Genomic DNA, 20,365 nt, shown 5'->3' with positions numbered 1-20,365 from the left:
CTCTAGCAAGCAGTTTTAGTATGATAATTTTGTTAATTAGTAATATAATATTTATTGAAAAATAGTTTCCTTTTTTGTAAATTCATTTAAATATTTTTTTTCCATTTAGTTACACCAAACTAATAATTCAGAAATTAGCTGTTTAAATTGCTAACGGACTTGGAAGTGTATGTACTGATATTTAAACTGATTTATTTTAATTTATATTTTTTATATGCCAGTACCAATATAGTACATTAATTCTGGAATTCAATGCTATAAAATCCCCTTTTTAACAAAACTAAGAAAGGTTTGTTACAAATTCTTATGCTTTCTTAATTTTATTTTAGAACTTAGTTAGGCCTAAATTACCTTTTGATAAATAAATAAAAAAAAAATATATACTTGCATGAATATTTTGACAGTCAAAAATATAATGTTTCCTAGGCAAGAAAGGTCGTAAAACAAACGAAAAGCGGTTCCCACATGAACTCGCCTTGAAACTAAAACTCGCAATTAACGACTCGTACAAGTTCGACTTTCATTACAAACCATTCGGTTAGTAGAAACGAGGCTTTAAGTTAAACTCGGAGACGTTTATTTCCTTTAAGCCATTGAACCGAAGAATAAGGGTTTTATTAGCCATTTAAGCTTCCAGTTTATACTGTAAATTTTACTTCTGTCGCGCTATATCAAATATCTCGCATTCCCGAGGTATTTTACTGTTCTAATTATTACACAAAACAGTAGGAATTTTCCTCGAGACCTTTGTGAAAGATTATTCGTGGAGTCTTGATCCCTGTTATTTTGCAAAGACGCTCGCTAAACCGAGATATTTATTTAATTAGTTGTTGTCTCGGAAGTCTGGCCCGAATGACAGATAATTTTGATGAAAACGCTAAACTAACTAACTGGGGGGGATGAAGGAATAACAAGGAAGTTTCAAACTGAATTACACCAATGAAACTGCGGGGTTCCATGTCAATTTTAAACCCAATTAGACTCTTACCTAAATGTAAGCACATCCTTACTTGAATCTTAAATGCCACGAGACTTTTGATGTCTTATAAAAGCCAGAAAATATTATTAAGACTGGTTTTAAAAAACAAAAGTTGGCACACAAAATGTACATTTTTTAAGGCATTTGTTATACTTTAGAAACTGAGAGATATTGATAAAGCAGAAACTATTTGTTGAACTTCGAGTCAACATTGGAATGTTCTTAAATGTTCTTGGTTGACTACAAATCTCTTAGTTCTGGGAGGTGATAGTTGGTATAAGATTTTTGGCACCAGTGCAGGGGGTTTTTGGACCAGGCGTCTTCTGATACCTCTATTTTAAAAAACTTTCTTGTTAGGGGACATTTTAGGTATTCTGTTATTCTTACTTTCAACAGATACACATAATGGGAATACTACGAAAAGCAAAATATAAGACTGTGAGGCCTCAGTATAGCGAAAAAAGTTGCCTGCTACTAATTTTCATTTAATTTCTATAGATTCTTATCTGCTTTTCTCCGATTGTATCTAGCAATAGACACATTTTAACTGCTTATAAGTCGAGAACGAAAAATGACAAGAATGTGCGGTTTTCACAGAAGTTCATCAATATTTTTAGAGTTTTTTTTTGACAGTATTGCCAAGTTTCAAAATTTACCTGAAACAGGAGGAAAAAAATTGATGATTTTCAAAGGCCGATTTCTCAAAAATTTTAAATGTAACACCCTGTACTTTTTAATTTCACATGAAAGCCTGTTAAATCCCCTTTCCGAAAATGTATAAATTGTCTTACATTCATTATTTTTTTTTACAGAGCCAATTTTAGTAAATGACACCTTTTTGAAAATTTTCCTAGAATACATATTCGGTGATTGATGAACATTTTCTGGTAATTGCCTATGTATCGCTTTAGCATGATCATAATTAAATAATTTGCGCTATTACCATGTCTATAAAAAGTATTTATTCTATGTATTAAAAACAACTATTTACAACAATTTTAACAACAAACAATTGAAGAAATTAATTTTAATTTATAACTAATAAATTAGTTGCTGAATATGACCCCCATTTTGCTCGGAACACAAATGTGGACGGAGAAATAAGTTGCCGAAGGCGTTTTATAGCATTCGCGGTGTAATTTGGTTGAAAACGTTTACTATGTTGTAGCGCAGTTCATCCAAATTTCTTGGGGTTGTATTGTAGCAACGGTCTTTTACATATCCCCATATACAAAAATCTGGAATGGTTAGATCGGGAGAATAAGGTGCCCACTCGATTGGACCTGCTCGCCCTATCCATCTGTTTCCAAAAGTAATATCTAAGGAATCTCTTGCGACCCTGGAGAAGTGTGGTGGTGCACCGTCTTGCTGGAAGAAAAAAAAATGTTTCCAACATTTTATTTTATTTATTTATTTATTTATTTTCTTAAGGATACAAACAGGTAAACCCACTACAGTATCCACTTATAAATATAGAAACAATATAAACTTGCAGACACTAAAGTTAAATACCCTTAACAATTGCGAAACCGGAAAAGGACTATTAAATTTTAAATACTAATTTGAAACATATCGGTATAATTGTTTCCATTCACTGTTGCTTCTTGAAAAAAAATGGCCCATAAATTTTAGATTTCGATACTGCCACAACCTTCTTTATCTCGTTTATTGCGCAAAATTGCTTATTTTAAAGCCATCTACAACCCCTCTAAGTTGGTTCTACTAATTATAAAACACTCTGTATAAGAACTGAGTTTTCCATAGTAATATGCTATTAATCTATGAATTCAATGGACTGCAGCTGATCTTAAGAGAGTTGATTGGAAAATAGCAGCTGAAACCACACATTACAATCGTTAGCTTATTACTGAATTAATAGTTTGAATTATCTTTAACAATAAATCAACTTTGACGATTTTTGAGGAAACTGATTCTCTCTGTTCTTTTTAAATGACTTCAAAAATAAATGACAGTTCAGGCTCGTTCTTTTGTCTTTTTCCATCACTTGACTGCTTGTCATCCGCAACCTCCCTTAAACAAATGATCAACCGCCACCTCCCTGATCTCACTAACAAAGCGTCCGCCATTAAAGGGCCGCTCGCTCTCGCCCTAGGGCGGAAAACGAATAGCACTTCTTTTATTCAGTTGTTTTATCCGATTTCACGCGGACACACACGACGTGAATTAAAAATTATTCTCATTGTCTTCGTCACTTTTGGCCATTGTCCCATCCACCGTGCACCTGTTAGATATGAGCTTGATTAATGATGGTCGAGAATTTAAAAAAAGCAGGAATTAAGTTGTCTCTAAATAAAGGACTATTTAATATAAACATCCTTTTGTTGAGGGGGCTGCGTTATGTGTGTAGGTACGTGGGTGGAATTTTTAAATGGGTGGACAATGGGGTGGTAATCTGATAAAGTTGTTTCGGAAGTGCTTTATGTTTCTCAAATTCGTTGCATGAGCTACTGTTTTAGGACGGCTTTGTCATCACGTTTCATTTTGTTTTTGTATTGTCCATCTATGTATAACACAACTTCCTCCATGTGTATGTATTTTCTTGGTAATTTGGTACTTTCTTATTGTTTAAAAAGATGATTTAAACATAATAGCTGAGCTAACAGCTGATAAGGAATACTAATTATTTATGTATTCCCCTATTTTTTGTGGATTTAAGTTTTTGAATAGAAACTTACAAAAATTTACTTTCAGTATGTTTTTATTTAAAGCAGAACATTCAATAAGTTCATAATTTTCTTTCAAATAAATTATTATTTCACATTTTTTAAGAGCGCACAGTCTACTGCAAAAGGAAGAGAAAACAGACCTTTTTTTAAAATTATTAAATGACAAATGTTTTAAATATTTTTAACCCTGATTTTATTTTATGAGTTTAAAAACAGTGATCTCATTATCAGTTTCATAACTACATAATAACATATAGAATAGAAAGAAAAATTGTGTATTTCATTTTCTCTCAGTGAATAACTAAATAAAAATCGGATATATAATTAAATGTTGAAAATGCGCTCATCCAACTACCGTACAAAAGTAGAGACACTGTTCGAACTTCTCGCGCACATTATGTGGTAACATTTCAAGTATATTTTGTTGGCACTCCTGCACTATTCGTTGTCGGAAATCTTCTAAAGCATAAATTTTCGATTTTAAATGACATCACAAAAAAAGTCAAGGTGTGACAAATCAGAAGCTCTGGCAGGCCATTCAGTTGGACCTCTCCGTCCAATCCATCTTCCATGAAAATTTTTATCCAAAAATTGCCTTACAGGAGAAGCATAATGCGAAAGTGTTCCGTATTGCTGAAAATTTAAATTTTCTGGTGGATGGCGCTCATCTTTCTAAATAGCAGTAACTAAAGCTGGCTCAATAAGTAACTCAAGGTATATTTCCCCTGTTAAATTTCCAGGGTAGAAATATGGCCCAATAATACAGTTGCCAAAAATTCCAGCTCATGCATTTAATTTTATGGGATATTGGGTATGTAATTCCCTAAATAATCTGTGGTTTAAATCCGACCAATATGTGCATTAATATCTGTTCACATTACCATTAAGGAAAAAGTTGCATTCATCAAAAAAACAAATATTAAAAATTAATGCAGGGTTGCCAATTACTCACTCATAGTTTCACGAAACTGTAAAAGGCAGTCATCATAATAATGCATTAATACGGTCCAATCTTTGATCACTTATATTATACTTTCATCACTTGTGTGATGTTTTTGGTATCTTCAGCCAACGCTATATTAGCCTTTGTTGATACGTGCTTAGACTTACATCTCGATTCGTTTGTAAACCTGAATTTACTGAGCTTGGTCTACTTATTATTCCAACTCTGTATATTAATATGCCATCTTTTGTATCGAAAAAACACGGGCAGGTTTTCATTAATAATACAGATCCTTATACTAAAATATATTAATCATTATCTGGCGAAGATATTAACTCAGTATCCCAACTCAACACTCTCAAAGATCTCGAGCTTTTACAATTATTGAATTTTAGCTTTATTTTTCAAACGAATAAAATCTTACACTGCGTTTTACACAGTAATGATGATAGAGCCCAGTAAATATCTTCTAATAATCATAAATCAACAGATGCTGGATGTATGGAGTACCGTAAATGCTCTACTTGGATCTTCCCAACCTTTCTTTAATGAAGACGCTACTTTTTTTTTAAGCACCTCTGATTTTTTATAAAAAATGTAATCTTTAACTTATAAAGTAAAAGTAAACATAAAGCAGTGCACGATTTATAGCGTCAAACGCTTTTAATCGGTCAGAAAAGAGTCCGGCAACCCAATTAGCAATTTTTCGACGCGACAACGTTGCAAATTGTAACGCAACGTTGTATTGCTACGTTGTCTTAACCGTAGAGACAACCTTGTTTTACACCAATTTAAAAGAGATTTTTTTGGTTGCAGTTTATTGCGCGTATGCAGCACGTTTTTATACAAACTTTAATAAACCAAAACTTTAACTTTTTCAAAGAAATTCATAAGCTCTTCAAAAATGTAAACTCAGAATGTAATGTAATGTTAACATTACATTCTGAGTTTTCGCTGTTGCTATATAAATTCTAAAAAATAAAACTTTATAAAATTTGTTTTGTACCATTGTTTTCAAACTGGTTAGTCTCTTGTGTAAAGAAAGGCTATAAACTAGGATATAGGAACCATGAAGGAAACCATTTACAAAAAGTAAACCCTGTATTTTAAACTTTAATTATGTAAAATTTAATACAAACCTTTTCACTGCTAACTTCCATTGATTCTACATAATCCATATCAACTTTAGGTAAGCTAGTTATAGGCACTTTTGCTTCCATTGCAAGTTTTTTTTGCGTCTGTAGTAAGTTGCAGAATATTTAAAGTCTTTATATCTCTTCATTTTTTAAAATAAAACATTAATAATAAATCCCAATAATTGCAAGCATAAAATAAATTATAAAAATAAAAATGTAGATTAAGTAGGTTATGTTGAATTGAATATTTTTTATTCCTCTTATTCCCTCTACCTTTGTTTTTCATCTTCTTCTTAAAACTAACATGTCAAAAAGCTCCCTCTACAGCGAAAAATGCTCAATACAGACGATAATACCCATTCGCTAACGATGAGGAAACGTTGTTGTTACTGGGTTTTTAATTCGAAAAATTGTACACGTCTGCACGTCGTTGTGTTAAGTGTAAATTACTACTGCTACCATCTATAGTGAAAAAAACGTTGTAAAAACAGCAGAGTTTTACAACAGTTGCGATACAGGTGCAGTACGTCGAAAATAAACGTCGTTGCAAAACCAACTAAATTTTGCACTGAAAACAACGTTACAACTAGTGAAAATAAGAGTAATCTCAACTTAGGTGACTGAAAATTGTTACTTGGGAACCCTTTGGTTTTTATGTTTTCATCCACAAAAGATAGACTTAAATACTGGTATATCATTATATTTTTTGTAGAAGAGTTTATTTTGATCGAGTTTGCTTTTATCGATCTTTGAGAGCCAGGATAAGAATGCAATTCCATTCTGTTTTCTACTAGATCGGAAGGTTTGCACTTCGGCTTCGTCATTACCCACTTGCTATTCGATGGTCGTCGCTGTTTCTGCTACGGTGGTGCAGTTTGTAGGTTTCTTTTTGATCAGTTCCTGACGCTTTGATGTTGTTCCACTCGCCAGGTTTGACAGAGTTGCTTTTCCAACAGCTGATGTTTTGTTGTTGTTTACCTAAAATGTGAGTAATGACATTAGCTCAAGGATTAAATTTTCCATTGCTTTTATTCTCTTGTAAGCCTCTGCAAATGAGTTTTGGTTAATTTCATTTTCCAGGATAGTGATTCTCTTTTTTAAGGTGTTTGTTTCTGCGTCTTTGATGGCTTATCTGATCTTGATTTTTGAGCAGCCACCATAAAGAATTAGGGATTTGCCACATAGGCCTCGTGTTCATAGAGTATAAGATTGGTGAAAATAAGCTGCATAACTTTCACACTGTTCGCTTAATTTATCAACCCTCGACTTGTATATTTACACTTACAGTTCGATACCAACTGCACATCTTTATTTGTCTCTGATCAGAGAGAAATGTCGGAGATCACACTATCATCATCAAAGTACGTTTATATACATGTGTATAAAGAAAATGGTAGTGTCATAGGGAAGCAACCTTACATCGGGCATAGTCTTGACAAGATCGGGTATATCCTAGTAGAGAAGTCTAAAGTCACTTTAAAAAAATAAAAAAATTAAATCTCTTTCAGAGAAGTTGTTTACAGATTTTTATTTTTGTTAAAATTTCTCTTAGAATTTCACACCCAAGCCAGCTCACACAAGTAAGCAATAGGAAATATTCTCCATTAAGGGCTTTAATTTGATTCACTGACTTTAGCAGGAGACTTAACACATTGAGAGTACATGACAGGTAATCATTTGGTACGGTAGGGAACCGTAAGAACCTTAAAAGAAACACGAGAAATCTATTTATAGTTTCCACAAAAAAACGACAATAAAAAGGACTTACCTTAAGATCTTAGGAAAGTCTAAGATCCTCAAAATATAGTCGACTTTCAACTTTTTATGAAGGTGTTTAACTTATTAGAGTCCTTCAGAAAAAGAACCAAGATGGTCGATAATAATCGAATCTGCTAGGTTACAATTTTGGAAGAATCCCCACTCATCATTAACAATGATGCCAAACATAATAATAATAATAATAATAATAATAATAATAATAATAATATACATTCAGCAGATAATACATTCATACATTATAACATTACAAAATAACAACTGCTTAACCGCTAAGAATACCCAATGCATAATGGTATTTTAAAAATACTGTGTGTGCATTTCCTGTTTATCCAAATTAATTAATTAAAATAAAAACAATTTTTAAGAAAATAATATATAAACAAAAGTGATTTAAAAAATAGAATTAAATGAAATTAGGGGAAAAAAAGGGAAAAACAGGAAGAAAAATAAACAGTACTATGTGTATTGTACTAACCAAGTGACGTTATCATCTAATATCCAGTCGTGGATTCTACTTTTAATTTTGTTATAGGGTTTATTTCTGAATTCTACGGGAAGTTGATTATAGATTTTTGCTGAGGTATATGTAAAAGTTTTTTGGCATTTAGTTTTTGTGGTCTTTGGGATAATTACATTCTTATTTAAAGCTTGTCTAATGTTCTGATTGTGGGATATGAAATGCAAGTAGTGTGGATTCTTACACAGAAGTCTAACCACTGCTTTCAAGTAAATTTAATTTACTTGCAACATTTTAGCTTCTCTAAATAAAATATCCGAGCAATACATTTTTGGTTTGTTAAACATTACCTTCAGAACATATTTTTGGGTAATCATAAGAGGTTTCAGGATGGTCTTACTTGTTCCGCCCCATGCTGTTATGCAATAGTTTATAATTGATTCAACCAGAGCTTGATAAATGGTCGTAAGGGTCTTTTTTTGCATAAATTGTCTTAATTAACGAAATTTATAAATAAGTTTCCGAATTCGAGTGGAAATATACCCAACATGGTGGTGGCCACTTTAGATTTTCATCCAAAATAACCAAAATAACACACTATCAAAGGATTTTCAAATCGAAGGAAAAGGAAACATTAGGAAAAACAACGGCAACAAAGCTGAGTCCTTACAAATTGAGAAAAAACATACGTACGTTCACTAGATGAAAAAAAATAGCATGATCGTTAACTGTCTGAGATTATCACTTAGTGCTGTCAATGGTCAACTCGGTCTAGAGCCATCTTGTGACAAGAGTGACAACCTATTTCTAAGACCCATAAATCATGGATGAAAACTGCTTCAACTTTGTTGTGTTGCTAGCAGCCAGTAATACCATAAACCTAATGAAGGATTTGTAAATTTGTATTATTAGGCAATATTTTGTTGTTATTTGTTTTATGCTGACAGATTAAATAAATGTTGAGAATTTAAAGCTTATTATTCTAATAATATGCAACCTATAAAAGTTAAAACGCTACAACCATTATATGATACTTACTGGATATATATACCTATGACTCTATCGTCCAGAGACGAATATTGTAACGTTTCTCCAAAATTATACAATATGAAACGCAGTGAAAGGCTTTTGTTGGATCAAAATATGAAGCAAGAGAGGGTTATAAGATCACAGGTTGCTAGTGACAAGAATAATAGCTTAAACTTTCTTAGTTATGTAGCATCTAACGTTGCAAAACAATAAGTACTTATGCTCTTTTATTTTCAATGAGATAATAAGAAATCATAATATGAATGTACAAGTGTTGCTTAAATAACTAAATATAAATTCCTAATCATCCGGAAACTCCGGAAAGTAAAATTTCATAGAGAAAATTACGAAAACTTCTACTTTGTTTGGCAACTATTAGAGTTTTAGAGAGTAATTACTAGAGCTTTCGTAAAACTATTCCATCATAATCCGCCCTGTTTCCTTTAGAGCTTAAAGCTATTAGAAGACTCTGCTTTATCTGCATTTTTGAGGTATACGGTTTGTTAGTGTTTTAATAAATTTTCTAATAGTTTCTTTCTATTTGGTAAGAAAGCTTAGTAGTTGCTCTAAGGAATTTTATGTATTGCATTATTTATTTTTTAACGACTTAGCTTTTAAGGGCTTATTTTATATTATATCTATTAACTCAACTGCTAAATGATTGTTTTGGGTAAAAACCAGGTGTAAGGTTACCCCAGATAATTTTTCCGCCACTTTATTAAATTCATTTGAATCCAAAATAAACGCAAACTCTCCGAAAAGTTTGCCATCCCACCTCAGAGGTTAATCCCTTCCATATAAATATCTTCCACGCATTAACCTCGAATAGGGCAAATGAACTGGCCGCCCTTCCATTCTTTTATATATCAATAAGCGGTGCGTGAGAATCGTCCCTACAGATCGGCGTCCATAATATTTCACAGTCGCCACACGTGGCCGAGGCTTTATTTTGCCTTTTATATTTGATAATATTCAGGAGATGATATCTTTCGCATGAAGTGGCAAATCATATTTAATTTCTAGTCCGGTGGCTCCTTTCATAGAGATAAGCTGAGAGTAAATGGGTCCTTAAATGAATGATTTTCCAGAGTACTAGGAAGTTTTCTTGTGGAATTCATTATAGCACTCTTAGAATATGAGGTTATAACGATTATGCTTCTTCAGAGTGAGGTTTGATCTTGAAGATCCACTCTGGTTACCCGCTGTTGTCGACACCTGCGCATGTGTTGGAAATGAAATGAAATGACAGATTTGTTCTAGCGTATATTTTTGGATGGTTTAACAGCAGTTTATTGTACTGCTTTAGTGTGCATGTTCAATCTGCAAACTGGTAACAAATGGTTTTTTGCTAGAACGCTTTTACGTCGGGAAAATCAACGGCAAATTTAATGACAATTGTCAAATAAGCTTTTTTGCCTTGTTGTTTGTTTTTATAATTTTTAGGTTAAAAAATACTCTGTTAAAATATTTGAGTAATAACATGACTCAATTCTCGAGTAGGAGAGACTGGGGTTAATTAAACCATTTTGTACAATTTTTTTTTTCTGGCTAGATATAGCTGGGAACTCAAAATCATATAAAAACTGTAAAAAATGCCTCATAACAACAACAAAAAAATAACAGAAGCTAATATTCTGCTTATGAGGAGCAGCATTAAACAGAAACGTAGGAACATAAAATAAAACTTAGGAAAAAGTTTAAAAACAACAACTGGTAGTTCTTATAATATAGATGTGTAACACTTAACTTTTAATTTTTGGTCAGTCACTTTGGCAATTATGGCAAACATAATATGTGAGCTCTTGTGGTGTGCATGCTTCATGCGATCACATTTTGCAGTTAGTACATCGGATCCACTATTCACCTGGCTTACTTTTATTAAATGGTTCAACACACACCAAACAAAAACCTTCACTTTCGTCATCGGTAGAATTTTCAGATGACTTCTTTCTTGTTCTCACGGGTGCTTTTTTTGGGATTTTCTTTAGACCCTTCTTTTCGGTTTCCAGATTCCGTTTGACCTTTTGTGTTTTCTTATTAGCTTCTCTCTCTATTTCCTCCTTTTCCAGTGTATCGGTGTACACGGTTGACTTCCTCTTTTTGTTTCCTCTTGCGTTTATTTTTCTTGGTGAAGCTTTTTCGAAAGGCCTAACAACTTCTGGTGAAAACGTGTTATTTTGGCTGTTTTCGGAAATTTCACAATTTTTTAGGCCCCGAGAAGTTGATGGCGTTTTAAAACTCATCTAAGGTTGGTACAGTCAGATTGTTTCCTGGATTTGAACTAGGATGATCATTTGGAGGTTCGGTTGAAGGCAACCTATTCGTAACAGACGTAGATGAGGTAGGATTATCAAATGTATCTTCCAAAGTAGGATCTGTCAGATTCAGATTGTTGCCTGGATCTAAAGCAGGTGAAACTGAAGGTTCGATTGGAGGCAACCTATCTGTGACAAATGATGGCGAAAAAATTTGACTCTGTGAAAATATCTCTGTTAAAAGGATATATCCCTGTACACTTAAATCCGGCTTGGATATTGCTTTGTGTAAGAGCTAAGGGCAATGATGTTGCGACAATTCCGGGTAAATCATATATAGACAGCGGTTTACCAGGGTGACTACGAATCCAACCATCACAAGCAGAGTTTATTGCTTTCTTAAGAGGACCGAAAACTGTTCTATAGAGGGGCTGACATTTATGCGAGCAGTAGGGTGGGAAAGAAAGCATTACTATTCCATGAGTTTTACAATAGCTTCTATACTAATATGGGATGAGTGGTTATCCAGTGTGAGTAGAACCTTATGAGCTTGTGAAGAATTTGTGTGCTTTTGAAAGTGTTTTGAGAACAAGACGAACTCTTTTTCTTGCATCCACCCTGACCCGTTTCCAGCCTCAATACACCCTGGTGGACCATCACGAATAAAATGATTCTGGAAAAATAAACATGGGCGGAATCGCATTGCCTAGTGCGCTTATTGCGACCGTAACTGTTAGAGTGTACTACGTTCTTGTGAGGTAATTGCACCCACTTGTTTCATGCCTCTTTTTGCTACAATTCGATTTGGTTTCTGGACTGTTGTCACACCAGTTTCGTCTACGTTGTAAATTTCCTTTGCTTCAAATTTGTCTCGATCCAAAACTTTGACAAGATTATTAAAAAATACAAAAACATTTGCACAAATGAAGCTGGTTGCTCTGCCTAAGCTGGTTGCTTGTGGTGCTCTTATTGATAAGTCACGGTGTCTTGACATAAAATCGGAAAACCAACATAACCTTAATTTTTGGACCGCCTTGCATAATGGAAGAAAAACTCATAATCGTCATCATCATCTACCAAATCGGAATCAATAATAATTGTTCGTATCTGAATCAGAACTTGATGAGTCTGACATCATACATTAGATATTAGATAACTAACAACTAGTAATTTGATTTTAATAATAAAAAATTACCTTATTAACCATTAATGATAAAAATGTCTCTATTCAACCCTATTATTAATTGCACCTGAACGAACATAACGTACCTATATTCTATATTCACTGATTTTCTGGACTTTTTTGGGCTTTTTCCTTTTATAGCAAACTCACAGTTCATATTTATGATTACCTCAAACAAGAAAAAAACATAAACAAATCTACTGCGCAAGTCACAAACTGAAAATCCGAGCAAAATCCGCAAACTCTTTTGACAGTTTTCAGCCAGTTTCAAAATCAAAATTTAAATTCGCTAGAACGCTCAACTAGCAGTTTCAAACGATCGATTTGTGTGCTTGAACGCAATCAGTAAAATGAGCATACTTCTGATAGCTTCCAACCGTTTGAAATTGATGCTAGAACAAACCTAATATTTCAAGTATTTGATATACAATCATTCCTCACATCACAACGATAAATAGGTTTCAAATTAAACTTCAAAACCTACACATTATTTACAAATAAGAAAACCATTATATAATTTAAATGTATTACAACACTAAGAGATACATTTGACGATCCATAGAAAATTAGCATCTCTAAAATTCTAGAAATTATAGTGATGTCGGACTATTAGCTAAAAAGAAACATTTGAACAATTAACAATACTGAAGAATTAAACATGGGTGGTTCCCATTGTGATCAATTTTAAATGGAGAAATCGTACATCAAAAACTCCTCAATGTTGTAGAAACCATTTTTCAGCAGCACCTTTTTTATAACATCGCTATAATCTAGTAGTGCCAAGTGCCTTTACATAATTGGAAAACTTTTTGTAAAAAAGTGGACAGTAATAGCTTACAGACAGACGACACCCTCTGCAATCTCAAAAGTCAATTCTAACTTCATCACCTTAAGTGGTATAATTATGGTACTGTTTGTTTAAAGTATATCGAGCAAAATTTTTGAAGACAAAGAGAAGGCCCTCAAAAATATACCCCGAAGGAACCGTGAGCATCCCAAGCTCAGCAAAACTGCTCCTAGCATCTTCACAGTACCCCACCATTACAACAATCCGAAGATGCCAGTGATGACCCTGTTTTATCAGCGTAGTGTCATCAGCAAACAGCCACAGGTTAAATGTAAAAGAAACGTAGGTTATTAACGTCATGACGGTAAATTAAAAATAAAAGAAATCCCAGTACCGATGGCTGAGGAACTCCATGAAACACAGCAACAACATTCGATATTTCATTGTTGTAACTCCATTTACACCATAAAATCCTAGGTTATCTACCCGGTTCCGATGGGAAACATACTCAAATGCATTCAAGAGATCACAAAATACTGCAGCATCGTAATGCTCCTTCTTAAAGACACCAAACAGGTACTCCAGCACATCCTCCAAGGTAAAGGTTGTTCATATTTTGCCTCGAAAGTCATACTGACAAGTGGTGAAGAAGCCACTTTCTTCCAAATACTTGTACAGAAAAACTGGTTATGAGTATTCATACTATTGACTTATTAAATTCCAGAGAAATAGTAATAATAGTAATAATGGCCGATTGCATATCTAAATCTATACTGCTATTTTAAGTACCTCAAGATAAACTAGAGGAGCGCGGAATTTGAGTACAATAAGTTTTTATGTTGTTTAATATACAGGCTATATCACAAATTGATTTTTTAATATGTGCTCATGGATCTTTGCAAGAGTGGGAAATAATGAAATGGGCTTGCCCGGATTAGACCTGTTACCCTTTTTGAAAATAGGCACAACTTTGCAAACCTTTAGACAAGATGGAAAGTATCCTGTCAAGATATGTTCTTGCTAAAAAGTTGGCAATAGTAAGTTATATTGTTTTTCAAATTGTTTAAATTCTATCCAAAGACCTTAAGTTAGGCTCTTGTTAGAGTTAGTCCAAAAGAAAGTAGAAAGCGTTGGCTTTCTCTCATACTTTTAAACTTTTCATCAAACCAGATGACCTAAGCAGAATGTCTATCTGCCTGCGTCTTTACAGTACCCTGACAGACCCAGCAAAGATCAGCTCTCCCCTTCACTATAAAATAATAAAGTCTAGTCACAATATTCCAAGATCTGAAAGAGCATTGTCATATTAGTTCTTGTGATTGGATAATGTACAAAATATTTGATTGACCTCCTTACTCTTGGTATGAAGGCCTCAATGATATCTTATGCGTAGTATAATTCAGTATAAAAAAATCACGAAAAATTTGTCTATGCAGTTTACTGCATTTGTTTTAGCAAATATTTGACTCTAGGATAGCCTTTAAGCAAATTTGTCAAACAGTTTCTTGCCTACATTAAAAAGAACATTAAAATACCTTCTTTTTAGTACGAAATCAAATACAGAAGCCAATCACTCAAGAAAAAGTTCAAATCTACCACTTCTTGGTCTATCTGTTATAATTAATATACAGCTGTGATCTATTATCTCTATTGCTGCCAATTCACAATAGAATTGGGTGCATCATTACATTTTTCAAAACAATGCTCGGGTGACATAAAATTATCGAACCTTCATGTCTAGAGTCCCTTGCATAAACGAATCAAATATTGATAAGTGAAGATGATACACCTTTTTATTTTCAATGCAATCGTAAAAATTAAGATGAGGTTCTATGATACATATAACACTATTATGTAAATCTAATGAGGCCTCTACATTTTCAACTTTGTTCCTAACAGATCTAATATTATAATATAATACTGATGTAACGATATTGAAAACGTCATAAAAAATCAGCTGTTCCATAATATTCCAGAATGTCATAAGTGGCATACCGCAAGATGTCTCTGGGTTTGCGTGGAAGGCCGTCGAATCTTCCGGAATTATGGTCAGTCAAGTATATAAGGAGCCGCGTCGCCGCTAGGAGTCAGTTGACAGTTTACTCAAAGTTTGGTTCGAAATATTGGCGCGAGATTTAAATCGGACATTAATAGTAGTAATTAAAAACGGCAAAAATAATTTTTCCTAGTAGGTCTTAGTGATCGTGTTTAGTAGTATAAGTCTGAAAATAAATTAGTTGACTATTTTTGTGCAATCGAGTACATAATTCACACCTAACAAACGGTAAAAGTGATACAAAACATTAAGTTTTATTTTAGTGATGCAGCTTGTGACACCCAGGTTTACTACTATGAGTTTCTACAAGATAGTTAGTTTATTGTCACACCTATGGGTGAAAGTTCTGGATCCATAACTTTGTCTCTGGACCAGCTTAAAAGAACTCCAACGCTTCTCGTTAGTCCTCATTTCGCCTGTTAAGTTTTTGACGTCGAAGTGTTACAATATAGGAATGTTATTTTACGGATATTTTAATTTCTTATCGCACATGAAAACCCAAATAGGAAAACCCTAATACTTTGTCTAAGAAACGATCACGTTGTCACAAAAGTCAAATTTCAACTATAGCCATTAATTTTTCATAAGAGTAGCTGGATAAATGTTACTAGCAAATAAAATCTTTGTACTGCATCGACTACGTTCTTAATTTTTTACCACTACATGAAACGAACTGATTTTTACAACTGACTAGAAGTAATGGAACGATCCAGAAACATTTCGTTAATTTCATACCATTTTTACGGCCAAAAATAATCCTAAAAACTCCCGGCACATAAATAACGAACTTTCAAACTCAACGGACAGGGTTTTATATCAATAAGTAAATGAAAGAGTTAGTCTAGCCCTAGCTAGGCCATATTTCACAGCCAGATACTACGGAATATGGCGAACGAGTAAATCATGTTCGCTCCAACTGTATTGTTTGCGAAATTCTGAATTATAGAACTTTACTGCGCGTCCAGGTACATGTTTATATAGACTGAAATAGAACTCTATCAGTATCAGTTTTTAAAGTAGATTAAATAGACCAAAGGTTGTTTAGTTTCTACATGTTAAATATAATGCAGAAGCACAAGGTCATACTTCATGTCTACATCTATTTCTATATAAATCACTTCTCTCCGCTGGTGAGTTATGTCCTAGTACTTAAGCCCTAAAAAATATATTAAGAACTAATTTCCGAGATCATATTAAAATTATATTTTCCAAGTTTATAAAGCCGTTCATTAAATTATCTTAATAGTTATTAAATTTTTAATGGCTTCTTTTACTGGGCCCTTATGAAGCCATTAAAGAAGCCAGTAAAGCTAGTATATTCATTTAAAGTTATTGAAACTATAGGATATAAAACCTTTGTAAATGTGCATTAAGTGTAGAAGTTAAAACAAAAAAAAAAGATGAAGATGAAGAAGGAGAAGAAAAACACATGAAATCTTAAGAACATTTCAAGAAATGAAGAAACAAAACCTATTAAGAAGAATACAAATAAAAAGAAAATGATAAAAAATAAGATAAATAAGCAGAAACAAATGCTCAAAGGATCAAAATAAAGAAGTAAGAAGGAGGAAGGAACTGTGACCAAAATCCTTTAATTGACGGTATGGTAAAAAAACATAAAAGAAAAATATGAATTTTCCACATTTATTGTCAGCAATAAAACATATAGGCATAAATTGCATAAATAAATCCAGAAGATTTAGTAATAAAGCAAATTCAGAATATGAAAGCCAATAAAAAGACAAAAGCTTTAATGAATTAGAAACCTATACAAAACCAAAATTAGAAGAAATGTCCATCCTTGTCCTTATTTTTGGCGATTGGTTTACGATAGAAAAATAAATAACAATTTAGAAACAAAAAAATTAGATGAAAAAGATGAACAAGCCATTGAAGCCAGTGACGACAACTAAAGAACTATATAGTAAATTCAAAATATTTATTAAGGGAAAGCATACGAAGAAGAATAAGAAGAAGATAACAATGATGATGATAATGAAGAAGAATTAGAATGACAAAAGGCAACAATTATATGCTTTTGAGATTTCACTTATTTCAATTCATAGATATTACATTTATAGTTTACATTGTCCTCTGGACAGTTGGTAATAAAATATCATAACATAATCTAGGGTTTAAATAAATAAGCTTAAATTAACCTTATTAATTATTTACTCTTATTATAAGTACATCTAATTTATATAATGAATTTGTACGTTAACCTTTTTAGTTTGTTACACCTAAAGTCGCAATTTTTTTTGCATTATTTTTGTTTAATTATTGTACAAAAAGTGGGAATATCACGTCAAGAGGTCAAAGAGAATAGCAATTATTATTTTCATAATTTGATCTCCAATTTCCCTTTTTCAGTCTGGAATACACGAAAACTAATTTTTCCAGCCAAAAAATCTTGATGCAAACATTTTATTGATAAAATCAGTCTACTGTGGTCCGAATAATTATGAAATAGCAGAAAAATATTACCCAAAAATGGTACAAAACATGACTATTTTTAAAGCTCTCATTTGAAACTAGTTAGCTGATAAAAGCCACTACCCACATATCGCTTTTATCTTTAAATGAACAACAGGACTCAATTGTTATCTCTTTTTGTCCATTCGCACCCCCATTAAATATTTTACTGCAGGACATCACGCCTCCCTACATCTCCCAGTTAATTTTTCAATTTTTTTATGCCAAAATAAAATAATTATTAAAGTTTCAAAATCTAACAAACTAAGTCTAGTGTAAAATTGCTAAATATAATAATTAAAAGGGGCAAGGCAAATATGAAGGTTCCCAGTGTATTTTCAATATATTTAAAATGAATTCACCTGATGTGTGTTAATGCAAATGCACTTCGTAAATACATTGAAATGTTAATAAAAGGGCAGCAGTTTTATTTTATTTACACAAAAATCTATTCATGAATTTTTACTGTTTGTTGTTCGTAATTCCATAATATTTATTATATTTGAATATTTTATATGTAATTAAAAGCATTATAATTCATATTTACAAACATAAATTAATTCAATAAAATTTATATAATTTAAAGAAAGCAAATACTATCCTAAACGGGAAAAATACCAACTAATCTAGGACAAAATGTGAAGCCAGGTGAATAAATCTATGTAGGATAAGCGAATTTGGCCAAAAACAATTACCCAGGCTTGGGGGGTAACTGTAAAGTTAATTACGCGATGACAAGGTAAACGCGTAGTCACGAATACTGTTTGTAAGCTGTTTATCGATTGTAATAGTAACAGAGCTTCTGGTGGTGATGAACGTGGTATTAAAGAAACAATTTTTTTTGTGGTTTTTTTTTTTAGATCTTATGAAGTCCCCGATGGTTATACTTTATATTTTATATATAATATTAAAAATAATATTACAAATAATAATAATAGAGAAGTGAAAATCTTCTACTGTTACCAGAATAAATAAGGTTGTATTAAGATCACCTCTCAGTATTTGTAATCTGATATTATATAATAATATTGTACAGATAATTGTAATCTGTTTAAAGCAAGGTGATGATATAATAGAATATCAATTTCCATTAGGCTACTGTCTTTAAAATATTACTAAATTATTACCGTCGAGAACATCCGAATTAGATTTGGAATTTATGAAAGAGGCTCGTTATTGCCACTGCTACTTTATACTTACATTGGCTTAACTCAACTCTTTAATACATAAAACAGATAGTGGATATCAAAATCAGCCATCGATACGTAGTACGTCGATGACCTAAAAGCCAAAGATAACAGCGAGCTTCAACCTCAACTAGATATAGTAAGAGAATTTAGAAACGACATATGTACGAAATATATTAATACCTGGGAATGCAGGATAATGAGAAGATTAATCACAAACAGATAGTTGACCAGGAGTACCTAGGAAGAATCAGAGGAAACCTCAAGACTAAACTCATGGAAAAAAATAGGCTAATGATCACTATAACGTTAGCAGTTGCTGTGTTGCAATACAGCTTTGAAATATGAAAATGGAAGGTAGAAGATAAAGCAATAAGACAGGAAATCAAGAAAGCATCTGACCATCTATGGTGCTATCGATCTACACCCAAAATCCAATGCAGACAGACTCTATGTCTCAAGAGGAGATAAATAGACTCACTAATATAGATGTCAGGAAGGAGCTCGAAACTGGTGGACTAGCACGATATCTAGAACTCTTGAACAAGCTCTAATGGCTACATCAAGAACTATAAATACAGGTTAAAAAAGTGAAAACAGTCAAGGCTAAAATAAAAGAAAAAAGAATCAAGAAACAATTAGCAAGTGGAAAGGAAAGCAAATGCGACTGGACAGATTCTCAAAGAATAAGAAAAATGCTTAAATATGAAGAACTGCAAATGGAGACAGAGACACTCATTACTGCATGTCAAGAACAAGTAATCACAATTAATTAGCTTAAGGCAAAAATCCTAAAAACTGGTAATAAACTGATAGATCTATGAAGGACCTGAAAAAACCTGGATATCAAATAAACATGCATGGACGCTACGCAACATCTATTCTGAGAGAAGAAGTGGACAAATAATTATCAACGCTATATCTAAATAGGGGCAATTTTATGGTGGAAACGGAAGGATTTTTGCAAGCCATACAAGATTAAGCCATCTGCAACAAAAACTATAGAGAATAAAGTCAAGAGCTAACATCTGATAAACTGTATAGAATATACTCATTATATAAGTTAATTGTAACTTTTACAGTCTTAGCTGTACTACAAAAAGCCATCAAAAAGAGTACATGGAGAATGGCAATATAACAATAAATGAATGAATTTGGGTGAGAGGGATGTAGATCTATAATTCACTGACTCACCATTATCTTTTTAAAAACTGGCGAGACAATAGCAGTTTTAAATACTGCGAGAAAATTGTTTTGCTTGAAACAAAAGTTAAAATATAAATGATTTAATTATTTTTACATCAAATCCAAAGAGATCTCTGCTATGCTTATTTTGTAAGCTATTAATCTAGTATAATATTTTAATGATGTAGTAGTGCGTATGGTAATGTAGATAGTATAAGCTCATAGTCGAT

At 32.6% G+C, this 20,365-nt stretch overlaps 1 long non-coding RNA gene across 1 annotated transcript in view; it reads right to left on the bottom strand.

Annotated features, from left to right (window-relative positions):
- Nucleotides 1-1,928: 1,928 nt before the first annotated feature.
- Nucleotides 1,929-20,365, bottom strand: part of LOC126740507 (uncharacterized) — a 59,828-nt gene continuing 41,391 nt past the window's right edge. The window contains exon 2 of the long non-coding RNA XR_007661928.1: nucleotides 1,929-2,347. This is a non-coding gene — a long non-coding RNA (uncharacterized LOC126740507). The remainder of the gene's footprint in view (nucleotides 2,348-20,365) is intronic.

The sequence above is a fragment of the Anthonomus grandis genome, chromosome 9 (genome assembly GCF_022605725.1).
Source record: "Anthonomus grandis grandis chromosome 9, icAntGran1.3, whole genome shotgun sequence".
Classification (NCBI taxonomy): Eukaryota; Metazoa; Arthropoda; class Insecta; order Coleoptera; family Curculionidae; genus Anthonomus; species Anthonomus grandis.
The sequence above is the reverse complement of the archived record's forward strand: the minus strand, read 5'-3'. Positions and strand labels throughout refer to the sequence as shown.